The sequence below is a fragment of the Aythya ferina genome (genome assembly GCF_964211825.1).
Source record: "Aythya ferina genome assembly, contig: HAP1_SCAFFOLD_115, whole genome shotgun sequence".
Lineage (NCBI taxonomy): Eukaryota > Metazoa > Chordata > Aves > Anseriformes > Anatidae > Aythya > Aythya ferina.
In genome coordinates, this window is record NW_028181406.1 from 72,536 (window position 1) to 89,132 (window position 16,597).

The window sequence follows — 16,597 nt, forward strand, 5'->3', positions numbered from 1 at the left end:
GAAGAGTTGCAAGCTCCCTTCTTAAATTCAGTCCAGCCAAGTAGGAAAAGTAAATGTGGACGGACAGCTGTAGCTTGGCAAAGAAGATAGTAGGGAGTAAGGAGGTTCAGCAGTCAAGATGGAAGGTGATGCCATGAGGCTTAGAGGCTAGTAATGTTCTAATGAACATGGCCAAGTCTTGCGCTGGGCAGCCTGCTTGGGTCCAAAGCCTGCAGTCCTCCCCAAGATGTCGGCGAGGGGCTGGTGAGCCGCTGGGACGGAACCCCCGTTGCCCGGGTTCCCCAAGCAACCGCCCCACTCTCCAGCCACCATGGCAGGTCCAGCAGCCGGCTCCCGCTCCTCCCGGGGCTGCGGCCCTGCTGGCGAGCCCAGCGCCCCAGAGCTCAGCCCAGCGGCCTTTTTCCCACAGAGGGTTTCCCCAGACGGCTTCCGCGGCTTGCGCAGATGCAAAACTCCCCCTTCGTCGTCCCAGCCGTGCCGCCAACGGTGGCTGCCTGGCTGCTGCCCTCCCTCCCCGGAGCGACGGCGCTGCCCTTGCAGCCCCCGCAGGTACCCACCCTCCCCTCCGCGCTGCCCCAGGCCACCGTCTGGCACGTGGTGCCGGGGGTCCAGGGGCAGGTGCTGCAGCTCCCCGCCGGGGTGCAGCTGCCACCTGGGGGGCACCTCCCAGCCCAGGGGCACCAGCTGCAGCTGGTGCAGCTCCCCGCTGTGGGGCAAAACCTGCAGCTGGTGCAGCTCCCCGCTGTGGAGCAAAACCTGCAGCTGGTGCAGCTCCCAACCATGGGGCACCAGCTGCAGCTGGTGCAGCTCCCCGCTGGGGGGCAGCTCCCCCACACCGTTCCTCCCTGTGCCCCCGTCCATCAGTGGGGACAGCCCATGGTGACGGGGACACTGGTACCCCACCATGCGCTGGGGCTGGGGCCCAGGGCCGTGCTCCATGGGGAGCTCCTGCACCCCGCAGGCACCTGCCTGTTGCAGGCCCCCGCCCAGCGCAACCCCCCGCCACCCCTCGTCCCGGGGCCTCCGCTGCGGGGGCAGGCGCTCCCCACGCCCCGCACCCTGAGCAGCAGCCGGGGGCAGCTGCCGGAGCCCTGCTTGCACGCCGTGGGGCTCAGCGAGGACCAGGGGCCCCCGCTGCCCGGCCCCACTGCCCCCAAGCCTGCCCAGGCTCCAAGGACCGCCAGCACCCAGACGGCGACGCCTGACGGTGAGTTTGGGGCTGGCACAGCCGGCCGCTGGGCGCCCCACACCCAGGGGCCATGGGAAAGCTGACATCGCCCGTCTTGGGGGATTTTCTTGCTTCGTCCTCAGCGGCGACAGCCCCGCAGGTGCCTGAGGAGCCCCCGCAGCTGCCCGAGCTGGGCCCTGATGCCTTTGCCGAGGCCTTTCCAGAGCTGGCAGGGGACAGCCAGCAGCTGCAGCACATGCAGGACGAGCTCCTGGCCGACCTGGACATCCCCATCCCCGGCATGGAGGAGCTGCTCAGCTGGCTCGATGCCGTGGAGCCCCAGGACGCCTTCCCCGATTTGCCCAGCAGTCCTGCCCTCAGCCGCTTCCTCTCGCAGCTGCCCGACCTCTGCGAGGACATCGAGGAGCCGAGCACGCAGGGACTGGAAGCCACAGGAGCCCTCGGTGAGGTCCCCTCAACCCCTGGGCTGCGCCCCGAGAAGCTTGAGGGTGGGCTGTCGCTGCAGTCCCCCGTCGTGCCAGCAGTGAGCCCCCCGCTCAGCCCTGCAGCCAGTCCCCTGCCCAGTGCGCTTAGGAGCCCCCTACCCAGTCCACCCCTGAGTCCCCCCAGGAGCCTCCCTGACACCCAGCTCCTCAGTGCCCTTAGTAGACCCCTGCCCCAACCCCCCCAGCGTTCCCTCAAGACCCGCCCCAACCCCAAGGTCCCCAGTGCCCTTAGTAGACCCCAGCCCAAATCCCCCCCGAGTTCCCCCAAGAAACGCCCCAACCCCAAGGGCCGCACTGACCATAGGAGACCCCTGCCCAAACGCCCCCTGGGTCCCCTCAAGAGCCCCCCGCCTGCCCCTGCGTCCACCGGCACCAAGCGGGGGGCCAAGCGCCCTGCGCCCAGCAGCACCCCCGGGACAGCGCAGAGCTGCCAGCACAGGAGGCCGACGACAGAGAACCCCCCCGGCAAGGAGAGGAAGACGCTGCTGGGCCAGGCTGGCCAAGGCCGCAAGAGACCGTGCCAGGGGAAGACGGGTGGCAGCAGCACGGTGGCTGGCAGCAGCAGGGAAGCAGGCAGCAGCGGGCAGCAGCTGGCGATCAACAGCACCACGGCACCCAGCAAGAGAGCGCGAAGCCCGGGGGCTGCAGGGGGGCAAGGAGCAGCGGCGCCACCTCCCCGCAGAGCGCGGCTGCTGCCGGAGACTCCGAGTGGGGAGCCCCGTGCCGTGCGGCCCCAGGACAGGCTCTGTCCCCAGGCCAGCGGGGCCAGGACGCTGCAGCGCCAGCAGCCGGGGACAAAGACCCCCAGCGAGACTTTGCAGCCGCTGGGGGCCAGGGCCAAGGCGCTGGGGCCAGCGTGCCAGCTGGCCTGTGTGCAGCCGCAGCCCACCTCCAGCAGCCCCAGCAGCATGCCCAGCGCCCCGCCGACAGTGCCAGGCTCCAGCTACCCGTGACCGACCTCGGGCTTCTCCTCGACGGCCCCCGCAGCACCCAGGCAGGCACAGAGACCTCTGCAGGCACCTGCTCCAGCTTCAGCCACGCTCCTCAGCCCTTGCCCCTCTCGCTTGCCCTCTCCCCTCTCTCGTGCTGGAGCTAGGGGATGGGCTTGCCACTCACAGGGATGGCAACAGCGCCAATGGCAAATGCGCGCGCGCCTCACCCAGGAAGGTGGCAATGGCAAGCTGGGGAGATGCTGGCAGCAGCTGGGCTGGGAAAGCTTGGCCATGGCAACTGCTGCTTGGGACACCAAAGGGCTGAGAGACAAGACTTGCTTCTTCTTTCGGGGCATTGCTCTTCTTTCCTGCCTTCTGGATTAAATTCCTCTCCTTAGGTGGTCACTCAGCAAGGCCTCTGCCTGCAGAGCACTTCTTCTTGCACTGGCATGCCAAGGGGATAAGAACTGGGAGGTCTTTGGGATAGCAAATGATCAGTGGGATGGGAAGTGATGATGGGGATAGCAATTCATTGGAATGGGACAAATGGGTTTTATTTGTATTAAATTTAAATTTTTAAATTTTCATTTAATTTATTGGTTTTCTTATTTATTTAATTAAATCCACTTTATTGACTGTGTTGTACAGTATGGCATTGTTTTATTATTATAAAATTATAAGTATTTAATAGCATTAAATATTTTTATATATTAATATCTTATAAACTGTAAGTATCATTATTTATTATTTTGTTGGTTTTTATTCCTTTTCTACCCTATTAAACTCTCTTTATCACAACGCACTGGTTTGGATTTTATTTTTCCTTCCGAGTCGTTCTGGATTCACTCCGGATGGGGGGACACTAGCGAACGCCTGTGTGCTTCAGATCCAAGGTCACCTTTGCCCTCATTCAAGATACATATTTGCATCTGTTGTTGTGAAACAAAATTAACAACAGGAACAATAAAGTTACCTACTTGCTAGCAGCAGCTCTACATTTGCTGGGGTCTGCTCTGTGCATTTTGAAGACCATTCCATGCTCTTCAGCCCCTTCAGGAGGAAATGTATGGTTCTAGGAAAATGCGTCTTGACCTGATGCAAAGCTGTGACGCAGCCTGCAGCTGCTGCAAGCCCTGGCATTTTACCTGCAGCCCCTCCAACAACTCTGATGTTCCCTGCATCGACTTCAACCACTGCGGCAGGACCTGAGGCCCCTCAAAGCCTTGTCACACACCCTGCGGCCCCTCGAGCCCCTGGCATGTTCCCTGCAGCCCCTCCAGCCCCTGGCATGTTCCCTGCAGCCCCTCCAAGCCTGGCACAGGCCCTACAGCTGGCTCCGGGGACGACACCGCTGCTGTCTCAGGCACCAATACACACAAGGGGAAGGAATGCATGCAGAAGTCATCTCGTTTCGGAAGGGCAGAAAGTCCTCCCAAGAAGGAGAAGGAGCAAGAGGAAGGCGAGGCAGCCTACCCCAAGGTAGGGCCATCCCAGGGCACAGGAGGCTGTTGGAAAGGAGATTAGATAGAAAAGCAGCAGGAAGCAGGTGATCCCCATCCCTGGGCGAGCTGCGAGCCATGGGACAAGATTGCAGCTGTCCTCCAGGCGAGCACATTGTCAGCTGGCTGCTGCGCTGCTGGGATAGCAGCTGCGGGAGCCTGGCAGCAGAGGGCAGGGAAGCCAAGCAGCTGGGATCCTTCTCTGGGGAAGGGGGCACTGAGAAAGCGCTTGAAAACAGGGCACAAGCCCTCAGCCTCTGGAGGCGTGAAGGAAAGGGATCCCTTCTGGGAAGATGCTGTGGGCTTGCTGAGGCTCGAAGAACAGACGGTGCTGGCTGCTACCAGCGTGCTGCAGCAGCGGCAAGACAGAGCCGTGGTGGTTTTCCTCAGCTGGGCAGCTGAGCTCCAGCACAAGCGCTCTCTCCCTGCCCCTCCTCCAACACCAAGGGGAGAAAAGAGGCTGGCAAGGGCTCAAGGGCTGCCAGAAGGACAGGGAGATCACTCCACAAGGAGCGTCACGGGCAAAGCAGGCTCAGCACAGCCTGTTCCAGTCCAGCCCGGGGCCTGCTCCTGCGGGGGCTCTCCACAGGCCGCAGCCTCCTCCAGGCCACAGCCACCTGCTCCACCGGGGGCTCCTCCAGCCACAGGGGGGCTGCAGCGTGGAGATCTGCTCCACGGGGGACCCATGGGCTGCAGGGGGACAGCCTGCTCCACCAGGGGCCTCTCCCTGCACAGGCCGCAGGGGAACTGCTGCTGTGAGCCTGGAGCACCTCCTGCCTCCTGCTGCACGGACCTTGGGGGCTGCACAGAGCTTTCTCACTCCTCCCTGAGCCAGACGCTGCTGGGCAGCACCTTTTGTTCCCTTTCTTAGATGGGCTCTCCCCCAGGCGCAAACATCATCCGTTTGCTCTGCGTTCTGGGCAGCAGCGGGTGGGTCCCTCCTGGAAGGAGCCTCCTGGCAGCGGCCCTGAGCTCCCATGGGGCAGCTGCTGCATTCTCCTCACAGAGGACACCCCTGCAGCCCCCCGCTCCCACAGCCTGGCCACGCAAACCCAAGCCAAGACACCGAGCGAGCCTCCCTGATTGCCAGCCAGCAGCTGGCTCAGCCTGGGACCCCAGGCCAGTGCCCACAAGACTCTCCTGGGCCTTGAAAAGCAAGCCTTGTGGGGACGGAGCACCCACAAAGAATGGACTCACACAACAGGACTCCTTGCCAACACCGCCTCACAGACACCTGGGCCTTGAGCGGGTAGCTCACCTTGAGCGAGCTCATTTCCTTCCCAGTAGCTGAAATGTGCCATTTCGAGGGCATTTGGGGGCTACAGCGTGCTGCTGAGAGGGATGTTGGAGCTCCTGCAGGGCAGTGCTTCCACTAAGGCAAGGCCTTTTCTGCATCTTCTACTGCCCTGCAAGCGAGGATGCTTGGGGCACACAAGAAGCTGGCAGGGGACACAGCTGCAGGGATTGCAGGGATTCCTAAAGTCATAGCCAAATACAAGAAAGACAGGAGGACGTGATGCTTTTGATAGAAAGGAGCTTGCTTTGGGGTCCAAATCCGTCCCTTTTTCAGGGAAGGAAGAGATGTTGTGCATTTCTCTCGTCCCCCTGAGACAGCCACTGGGTGACGATGGTGCCAAGTGTCTGGAAAGAGACCTTGCTTTCTCAGGCCCAGGTGTCCAGCTGCACACCAAGGCCGTCCCTGGCTTCCAGGCGCAGTTGCCAGGCCCAAGGCTGAGCTCCCCTGCGAACCCCCAGCCCAGCAGACCTTGCTCCTGGCATTGTGGAGCAGCCATTTCACGGCAGCCTTTTCTCCTGGCAGTCAGCTTAGCGCCGAAAGCTCTGTCACCGGGACGCCTGAGAGCTGTGGCAGCTCAGCAGAGAGTCACTGTCAGCCTTGGAGCTCACAAAGGTGGGTGGCCACAAATGCCCTGAGTGTCCAGCTAGCATTGAGGACTGCTGTGGCACTCAAATTGTCACCTGTTTGCTGCGATGCTGGGATACCTGCTCTGGTAGCCTGGCATCAGAGGCCAGGGAAGCCAAGCAGCTGGGATCCTTCTCTGAGGCAGGGGACACTGAGAGTGGAAATGGAAATGGGGCACAAGCCCTCCGCCTCTCAAAGGAACCCCTCAGATGTTTAGGTATAGTAAACTTATGTATATCTGTGTGACTCTAGACCACAACATGTTAGTGTTCTGGTTTGTCCACTGCTTTGTTGTGGGGGCTTTGAGTTGGCCTCTACTCTTTAGGTGAATGCTGACTTCATATCTATGGTGCACTTTATTCTTAAAATGGGAAGTTTCTACCAATTTCCTGTCCAAAGTTCCTCATAAGCCAACTGCAATCATCATTTCAGATGTATCTCCCAACTTACACATTTCCTAATTCTCCTTGATATTTACTCAAGAAATGCATTTTCACAGAGACATCATATTTTTCTCTCAACTGGCATCTGGCTGAGCAGAATGATGTCCTTTAATTCCCTTCCACACAATAGGCAACTTGTTCCTTCTGTCTTCTGAACACTTCCTCCTAAGTTCAATGTGAATACAAGTGGCAGAATTTTGCCTCATGTCTTAAATGTGTGGCAGGGCTGCCCTGTCAGGTGTATTTATACTGGAGAAAAAAAAAAAAAAAAAAAAAGAATAGCCATACACACCATATAACCACTTAACTTTTTCAGTTCTTCTGTTAACAGTGTATGAACATGGGGTTTTGTTGTTTTATTGTTTGTTTTAAACTCCTGACTGCCATATAGCAAACATGACAAAAAAAAAAAAAAAAAGAAAAACAAAAAAAAACACCCTTGGTTGAGAATCTCTAAGCATGGCTCTACTTTGTATTATCAAATGTCACTTCACCTGAACCATTTCAATCACAAGGGATATCCTTCTCTCAGGCTCGGTAGGACTACCCAACTTTATGTCACCTGGAAATCTCAAAGCTCATATGAAATTTTTAGTCTTCGGCCACCATGTCCATACTGAACATACCTTAATTTGAAGTCATCTCTGCTCTGAATAGGAGGTTGGGTTTTCAGAGCTCCCTTCCAGCCTACATTTCTCCATGAGTCTTTGCCTCCTTAGTAGCTGCAGTTTCAGAACTGTCTCTGAGAATCACTACAGGGAACCTCTCCTTTGCCGGTAATTCCCTCTTCGAACAGTGTGAACAATTGCAAACTCCCTTGATTCACTTGCAGCCCCAAAGCCCAAATCCATAGATAATGTATCAGAAGCTCACAGAAAGTGAAATAGATGTAGTTCATCCCCTGTGTAGGGGAGCACTGGTCCTACAAAGGCAAGCTACTAAATTCTCTGGAAACAAATTAGCTTTAATAAATTATCTTGTAAATTCCACATTACCCGCTACTTCCCTAGTCTTATCTCTTCTTGCCACAAAACTTTGCCCAGCGTTGATGTCAAACTAACAGGCCTGCACTTGTCTGGATCACTCTTTACATTCTCCTGGACAGAAGTATATTTGTTACTCTCCCATTCTGGGGACTATCCCTGATTTGCACAGTTGTGACGTATTTTTCCTACTTGAGTTGTTGTTCTGTGTGCCAATGCTGTTAATAGGCTAGGTAGATATCAGCTTGTCATTTTTCACTTGAATCACTGTAGATTTTTATTTCACCTCAGATGATGTTGTGCCTAGTGCCCTACCCTCATTTGCAATGGGAATCCTGTCACTGCCCTTAATATCACATTGTTGTTGCTGTTAGATGCAGGAAATAAGATTTGCAGCATTTGAGACATCATTAACTTTTGATCTATTTTTGCCTCGAGTATGCAACTGTCCTAATTTGTTCTCTTTGTTCCCCCTGGTTTCTGTGGCTTAAGTATCATTTACTATTATTGTTTAATTTCCTACGTGAAGGAGGTTTTGGGTCATTCGTACTTTATTTTTGCAGTTTTTAACCTCTGAAATGTACCTTTTCTCATTGCTTTTTTCCCATCTGAATTTTGAATTTTAACTCTGCCTTCTCTGCACTCCAGTCCCAGAGATGCTTAGTCAGACTCAATGATTCATTTCCTTAGATTTCAAAGTTTGCATTTGTAAGCCTCAAAACCTTCGTTCTAAGCCTGGTGTTGTCTGTCTTGAAATGTAAAATGAGAAAAGTCAGCTCATGATCAGACTTTATTCAAATCTTACTACATTTAAACCCGTACAGGAGCCAAGTCTAAAATGGTCTTATATTTTTTCACTTTTGTGAAGAAATCCATCACATAGTATATCTGTATGAGAATAAGTGGTAATCATCTTTCAGTCTTTTGCTGGGAAGTTGAAGTCTCCCGTAATTCCCATTATTGTTTATGTGTCTGATAACTGTAGACTGGAGCTAAGAGCAAAGAGCAGGCTAGCAAGGCTGTCTTTCTTTAGCAGCGATTTGCACAAAACCACTCTATTGCTGACCCATAACATTTCCCTAACCTCTGCTTCTTGCTAACACAAAGCACCATCTTATTCCATCCATTTGCCCTGGTTTCCAGACTTCCTGAGATTTATCAGTACTTGTATGGCATTCATGCCTTTATTTCACCCTTCCTGTGTTGACACTTGTCTTAAGAGTTTTAGATCCTGAACATGATCATCTCAAAGTTTGCCTGACAGTTTGGTCTTCCTCACATTGTCGTAGAGTATCAGGTCTCTACCACTTGAAATAGATTGTATTGGATTAGATTATTGGCACTGTCTCTTGTGCTGCTAGTCCATTATCTTCGCGGTCCATACAACTGGCCATCAGCGGACATGAAGTGGCCTTATCCTGCCCATTTACCTGTCTGGAAATCAGCCACTCTCTCTGCCTAGAACAGGGAATGGATTTTCCTCAGCTTTCTTCAAAAGCTCTGAAGTTTTCTGTGACCTTTCCACTTTTATGGTATGATAAGCTTTTGCTTCCACTGAAGGGTAGAAGTCATTACGAATAGTGCCAACAAAACAGAAACATAACAATGAAAATGATATTTGAATTCAGAATAGGTATTTAAAAAGTTCACCTTCTCCAGCACAAATGGGGAAAAGAAAAAATAAAATATATAAATAAATAAATAAAGCAGTCCTAAATCATCAAAACTGGCCAAAGAATTAGAAGAAGCACTATTTTTCCAAGGCTGCAATGTTTTCCATTCATCTCACTGGGCCAGCAGAGCACTAGAGAGCTGGATGCACTGAAGTCCTGGCTCATACCCTAAATGACCTGCAGGAAGATCTTCTTATCTCTGTCCCCCCGTTTCTCCTTTCAATCTCTGTTTTGTCTGTTTGTATCACTAGCTATCAAAGCGCTACTGAGATATGCACGTGCAGCACCCAGCACAACCTTGTTTCAGGCTCCAGTGGGACCTTTAGGCATTACCATCCTATAAACAAGTCACAGTGATAGTGAGTGTAATTACAGTCGTCAAACTATTCCAGCTCCACATCATTAGCCATGCCCTGAGCTAAATAACATTTTAATCAGTCAGATATGTCACCTGTGGCTTTCTTCACTGTCACTTGCAATCCAGCAAACTTCTTCCTTCATGTTTCTAGATTAGACAGAGGGTTCTTAACTGCAGACATCCACTTCCCTGTTCAGGAAGCAGTGAGACCTTTCATCTTCACACAGAATTAAGATGATATCCAAGCATCATGAGACACAGCGCGTATGTCTCCTAAGCCCATCCCATAAGAGCAGGACATTTACCTCACATGAGAAGAAGACTTAATGCAGAGGCAAAGCAAGATACTCGGTGTCAAAGCCATGTCTGGATGAGCATTAAAGACAGACCAATATTACCCAGTACAGGAGGAAAATCTATCATTTGAAGAAGATTATTGTCTCTGATTATTAGTTTCAAAATTAGTTTTTTCTTTGGATTTCCTCTGAACTTAAACTTAGTTTGGAATGCCTTTGGTTTTGAATAGTTCTGAAATTGTATTACTTCTCCTAAGTAAGTTGATAGTCTGTTCTATTTACGTGAAATTCAAATAATATAGTGAAGGATCTGCCATCACTTTTACTGTGTGCCAGGCTGAGAGCCTTCCTGTACTTAAAGGCAACCTATAGGAAAGCTGGGGAGGGGGTCTTTATCAGGGCCTGGAGTGACAGGACATGGACTAATAGCTTTACACTGAAAAGTTAGATTTCTGATATATGTTAGGAAGAAATTCTTTACTGATAGTACTTCACATCCAGCCACTCCAGCCCCTGGCATGTTCCCTGCAGCCCCTCCAAGCCTGGCACAGGCCCTACAGCTTGCTCCGGGGACGACCCCGTTGCTGTCTCAGGCACCAATACACACAAGGGGAAGGAATGCATGCAGAAGTCATCTCGTTTCGGAAGGGCAGAAAGTCCTCCCAAGAAGGGGAAGGAGCAAGAGGAAGGCGAGGCAGCCTACCCCAAGGTAGGGCCATCCCAGGGCACAGGAAGCTGTTGGAAAGGAGAGCAGAGAGAAAAGCAGCAGGAAGCAGGTGATCCCCATCCCTGGGCGAGCTGCGAGCCATGGGACAAGATTGCAGCTGTCCTCCAGGTGAGCACATTGTCAGCTGGCTGCTGCGCTGCTGGGATAGCAGCTGCGGGAGCCTGGCAGCAGAGGGCAGGGAAGCCAAGCAGCTGGGATCCTTCTCTGGGGAAGGGGGCACTGAGAAAGCGCTTGCAAACGGGGCACAAGCCCTCAGCCTCTGGAGGCGTGAAGGAAAGGGATCCCTTCTGGGAAGATGCTGTGGGCTTGCTGAGGCTCGAAGAACAGACGGTGCTGGCTGCTACCAGCGTGCTGCAGCAGCGGCAAGACAGAGCCGTGGTGGTTTTCCTCAGCTGGGCAGCTGAGCTCCAGCACAAGCGCTCTCTCCCTGCCCCTCCTCCAACGCCAAGGGGAGAAAAGAGGCTGGCAAGGGCTCAAGGGCTGCCAGAAGGACAGGGAGATCACTCCACAAGGAGCGTCACGGGCAAAGCAGGCTCAGCACAGCCTGTTCCAGTCCAGCCCGGGGCCTGCTCCTGAGGGGGCTCTCCACAGGCCGCGGCCTCCTCCAGGCCACAGCCACCTGCTCCACCGGGGGCTCCTCCAGCCACAGGGGGGCTGCAGCGTGGAGATCTGCTCCACGGGGGACCCATGGGCTGCAGGGGGACAGCCTGCTCCACCAGGGGCCTCTCCCTGCACAGGCCGCAGGGGAACTGCTGCTGGGAGCCTGGAGCACCTCCTGCCTCCTGCTGCACGGACCTTGGGGGCTGCACAGAGCTTTCTCACTCCTCCCTGAGCCAGACGCTGCTGGGCAGCAGCTTTTGTTCCCTTTCTTAGATGCAAGATCTTCTTAAATTCAGTCCAGCCAAGTAGGAAAAGTAAATGTGGACAGCTGTATCTTGGCAAAGAAGATAGTAGGGAGCAAGGAGGTTCAGCAGTCAAGATGGAAGGTGATGCCATGAGGCTTACAGGCTAGTCATGTTCTAGTGAAACCCAGCCTGAAGAAGAAGAAACCTGCCTGACTACTTGATGTGAATAACAGACTCTGTTCAGCTCTTTCCTAACATAGAAACGGTGCTGACTGCTTCTTCAGAGTAACAGAAGTTCGTGATACTACTGAAATAGTTGTGGTTCAGATGTAGATCTGATTTCTCCTAAGCACACTGAATTCACAACTGTTGATCCTCCAGAGGAGGCTTTGCAATTGAACACCTGGAGAATAGGTAAATTTCCCGCTGTTGTTCTCCTCTCCTCTTGTTTTGTTTTGTTTTGTTTTGTTCCTAGTAGCATAGGCTTAAGACTCTGAAGAAACAGGCTGCTTTTTTTCATTTCCAGCACTGGCTGTTCCTCCTGAGCCCCGCCTTCTATTTTTGCAGTCATAGGATATGTGAATGTAAATTCGTGGAGAGAGGTAGAAAACTCTTTCAACTGGTGTTTTTTTGGCTATGTGGGGAGAACAAATAGAGTGGCTTTGAATATTCTGGCTCTTATTCAGAGCAGCATGTGGAGGGAGACAGATGCGTTTGCTTTTTTAGTGCAATGGCTTCAGAAGCAAGAGGGGCAAAAGCACTTTCTCTGGGAGCTGAAGAAGGTGTCCTAATCACAGGAGAGGTTTCTAAATGGCATATCTTTGCGAGCGTTCCTTTAGTCCGGAGGTTTTTGTTTGTTTGTTTGCCTTTGGAAGATTTTACTCGTAATATTCATGTCCTTCAGCAGAAGTGAGAAATGTGATTTTATTTTGTGCAGTGTCGCGGACCCTCCGAAATCTCCTGGGAATGATGAATACCTCGCCCAGTACCAATGTGATGACGGTAGAGACAAGGAGAAACCAAGAAGATCAAAAGAACGTGACCTCATTTCAAAAGAAACCGTTTTGTCCGGCAAAGAGTCTTGTGAGCCTGGTGAGAAATTGCGGCATACTTCCTCTCTCGAGTCTGACACTGAATGTAGCTCTAAAAACCTTTCCTCCTCAGCTGTTACAGAGAGATGCCAAGATACAAAGGACGAGACTAAAACCACTGAGAAAAAGCATTACCGAAGCAAGAGGGAACATGCTCCTAGTGAAGAGAAGGAGACTCAAAAAGCAGATCCTTCGAGCAAGAGAAGGGTAAAGTTGAATACAAAGAATACAAACTTGAGCTCCTGATTGGCTTCATGCTGAACTCTGTGCTGTTCTTGTCCTAATCTTGGTCTCTCCATAGATAATATGGTTTAAATCCAAATAGAATCATGCGATGAGGAAGATCTCACTGCAACAAATTCAACATCTAAAATCAAAGTTGACATTTTCCGTGATTTTCTTCCTGAGCAGAAGTGTGCGGTACTCCTTTTATATTAACGTAGAGATTATTTCAAACAGTCTTGAAGTGCTTGATGACTTAACAGTCTGCAGATTTATTATCAAATCAAAAAAAACCCCGACTTGGTAGACTATTTTTTTCCCAGTTTTGAATGACCACTAGGAAGAAGGTTATTCCGGCATCAAGAAAGTCATGTGGAATGTAACAAAATGTACTGAACCAGTAAGTAAAACTTATATTTTTCTATTATTTCCATTGTTTCAACTCTTCAGATGCTTATGGTGAAAGGCCTTGAGGGGAAGACGTACGAGGAACGGCTGAGGTCACTGGGCCTGTTCAGCCTGGAGAAGAGGAGGCTGAGGGGAGACCTCATCGCAGTCTACAACTTCCTCGTAAGGGGTTGTCAAGAGGCAGGAGACCTTTTCTCCATTAACACTAGTGACAGGACCCGCGGGAACGGGGTTAAGCTGAGGCAGGGGAAATTTAGGCTGGACGTCAGGAGGGGGTTCTTCACAGAGAGGGTGGTTGCACACTGGAACAGGCTCCCCAGGGAAGTGGTCACTGCACCGAGCCTGTCTGAATTTAAGAAGAGATTGGACTGTGAACTTAGGCACATGGTCTGAACTTTTGGGTAGACCTGTGCGGTGTCGAGAGTTGGACTTGATGATCCTTAAGGGTCCCTTCCAACTCAGGATATTCTATGATTCTATGATTCTATGATTCTATGATTATGGATGGCATAGATAACAGAGGGGAGATCGTGGTAATCGGAGCTACCAACAGACTGGATTCTGTAGATCCTGCTTTACAAAGACCAGGACGCTTTGGCAGAGAGTTCTTCTTCAACTTGCCAAATAAAGAGGTGAGAACTTAAATTCAACGTTAGTGCTACCATGGCAAAGTCCAACTTTATAGGAAAAAAATAATTGACAACTTGAACAAACGAGTGATATGTGGAGACACTGCATTGTTCCATGGAGGGCAAATCTGGTACTGGATATATATGGTCAGGATGATACCACTAAGTAGTTAGTTCTATAATCAAACCTTTAATTCCCCAAGTTGTACCTGTTTGCTTAATTATTTAGTCCACTTGGGTGTTTTCATCATGAAGTTGTGTTTTTGGTCTCAATCCTTCGCTTATGAATGAATAGGGGACGTGTTTGCATTTGATTGTGCCCCGGATCAGTGGTAGTAGTTTGAGTCATAATTCTTTTCTTCTTTATAGTAATTGTAGCAATTGGAAGCATTGTGCCAGAAGTGCTTTCTGTGAATTTACTGACTGAAAATCAAATGTGATGAAGTAATGAGACTGTCCCAATGAAAGCTTGCTAGGTTTTAGAGAAGTTTTTTGGACAGCAAAGAAATGTTTCTGGATAAATTTTTCATTACAGTATTTTCTTCTGGGTCCTTAGGTCTCGTAGTTTGGAAACTTGTTATTGAAGCTATAAATGCCTTTTCTTTCACTGTAGGTTCCTAGAAAAAGTTCAGTATAACAAATAAGAACTATTCAATTTCCTGGTTGACAATGCAGAGTGTATATTAAATAACTGTAAAATACTTGAAAGTTGAGCAAGTAAGAAAAGCGTATTAATAGATGAGGGGTTTTGAGGGAGGACTGTTTTGTTTTTTGTTTACTTGTTTGCCTTTTGGTTTGTTTGTTTCTTGTTGGTATTTTTAAGGAAAACTTGGGACAAGCTAAAATGCAATGATTTTGCTTCCAGGCTAGAAAAGAAATTGTCAAGATTCATACTCGTGACTGGACCCCTCAGCCACCGGACATGTTGCTTGATGAACTAGCTGAGAAATGCATTGGTAAGACTGAAACAGAAACGGATTCTTGCTTGTGACCAAGTTGTAAAGAACCTTAGCTTGTACCAGGCAGTACCCATGCTCTTGTGCCTTGCTGCACAAGTAGTCAACGAGGCAGCTGGCACACCTTCATAGCAATCAGAGTGAGATGCTTTCATCTATTTACTCTTTGTTGTCGTTCCTCTTGTTGTCTAAGAACGTTAAATGGTTCTGGGGCATCTTCCTCAAGAGTATAGTTTTTGATGAGGAGTCTGCTTCAGCTGCATAAGCGCAGGATATCAGGCAGTGAGCAACATGAAACTTCCCTGCAGAGCGGTAGCACTTTGAATTCCCTGTTATGCTGTTTGGTTTTGGCATTACAAATTCTTTAAATGTTGCATGTTGTAAACCTGGGCCTTGTCTGATGTAACGTTTGATTTTTGTTTGTTAGGATACTGTGGTGCAGATATCAAATCTTTATGTACTGAAGCTGCGCTGTGCTCTCTACGCCGATGCTATCCTCAGATTTATGCAAGTAGGGAGAAGTTGCTACTAGACGTTAATTCTATTAAAATAAAAGCAAAGGACTTTTTCATGGCTATGAAGAAGGTTGTTCCAGCTTCAAACAGGATCAAGGCTTCACCCATACAAGCACTCTCACCCATTTTCAAGCCACTTTTTCAAAGATCAGTAGAGAATATTTTACAAGTTGTGCAGAAGATCTTCCCGCATGCACAGCTTGCACTAAAGGAGGACCGACAGCAAGGTATAACCACAGCATCCACTTCTTTATAATTCTGCTAAAGCAAAAACTTGTGGTTTGTGCAATCAACTTAAACCTTTCAGACATAATGGTGGTAGAATTTTATTATTTGCATGTGCGTGTCTTTTTTTTGGGCAAGTCTGGAATATAACACATAGGTTTTATTGTGGATTCAAAACTGAAATGCCAAATGGAAGCTCTGAATGACTCAATACACAGTAAAGGAAGATGCGTTCTCTACTGAAGCATCCTGCTTCTGAGGGCAGCTAAGATAATTAGCATTTGTAGAGGTTGACTTGAGGTTTGAAGTATAAGGCACCTATTTTTCTTTAAAAAATCAAAACTCAGATCTTTGGAGGGGAAGCATTTCTAGGTCAATGTTTCTAATTCCTTTCTGAAGAATGTCAGAACCAGGATACAAGTATAACTGGTCTAAGCTAAATATTGTTTTAGCTATCGTCCTTTTTAACCAGTCTCCTAATTTAAATGTTTGTGGATCGTACTATACACGTGAGATCAATTAGCATTGATACTTACTAGATGAATGGAATTCTGTGGCCATCACATCCTTTATCCCCGTGCTTTCATTGTGGGAACCTCCTCCAGAAAGAAATGGTCTTGTTTGTTTCTTTTTTAGCTATTTAGCAACTGCAGAAAGTGTTTGTAATCTCCTTTATTCTAAGGGGGAGAAAAAAATCACCAAGAGTAGCGTACCTTACACGTACACATCAGTGGGACTTAGTAGAGCTTTGTAGGGCCTTGTGCCATCTCCTTAGATCTGTGGTGGGCTGAACTCTAGGAAATAGCTTTCAGTGTGTGCTCTCAAATGAAGAAAGGGTTTTGGCACTGATTTAGAAGCTGTATTAATGGAAGAGAAAGAGACAAAGGCTATTCAGGAAAGTTAACAAACCTCTTTTGCCTTTCAGAGCATTTCAATCGTATTTTACAAGATGATATGTTTGACAGTGATGACGATGCATGCTTGGTTTCTGGAGATGAATTAAAAGATGGAATGCCTGACGGACCAGAGAAAAAACGCCTCTGTTTCAGCAGGTAAAGAAAGATAGATCCCTGTTACGTTTAAATTCTCAGGTCTGCTGAGTCTTTGTGAACAGTTCCAGCTGTTAAAAGTGCGAGGGGTGGTAGAGGAAGGGGCAACATCAAGTTTGTGTGTTGAAGGGGTGCTTGGTATTCACAAGAA

General features: G+C 49.9%; 1 protein-coding gene across 1 annotated transcript in view; it reads left to right on the top strand.

Moving 5' to 3' along the window:
- Window positions 1-10,994: 10,994 nt before the first annotated feature.
- The window catches only part of LOC311428688 (ATPase family AAA domain-containing protein 2-like), a gene marked incomplete at its 3' end in the record, with an annotated part of 45,576 nt that continues 39,973 nt past the window's right edge, over window positions 10,995-16,597 (top strand). Inside the window, exon 1 of the mRNA XM_084540021.1 lies at window positions 10,995-11,765. The remainder of the gene's footprint in view (window positions 11,766-16,597) is intronic.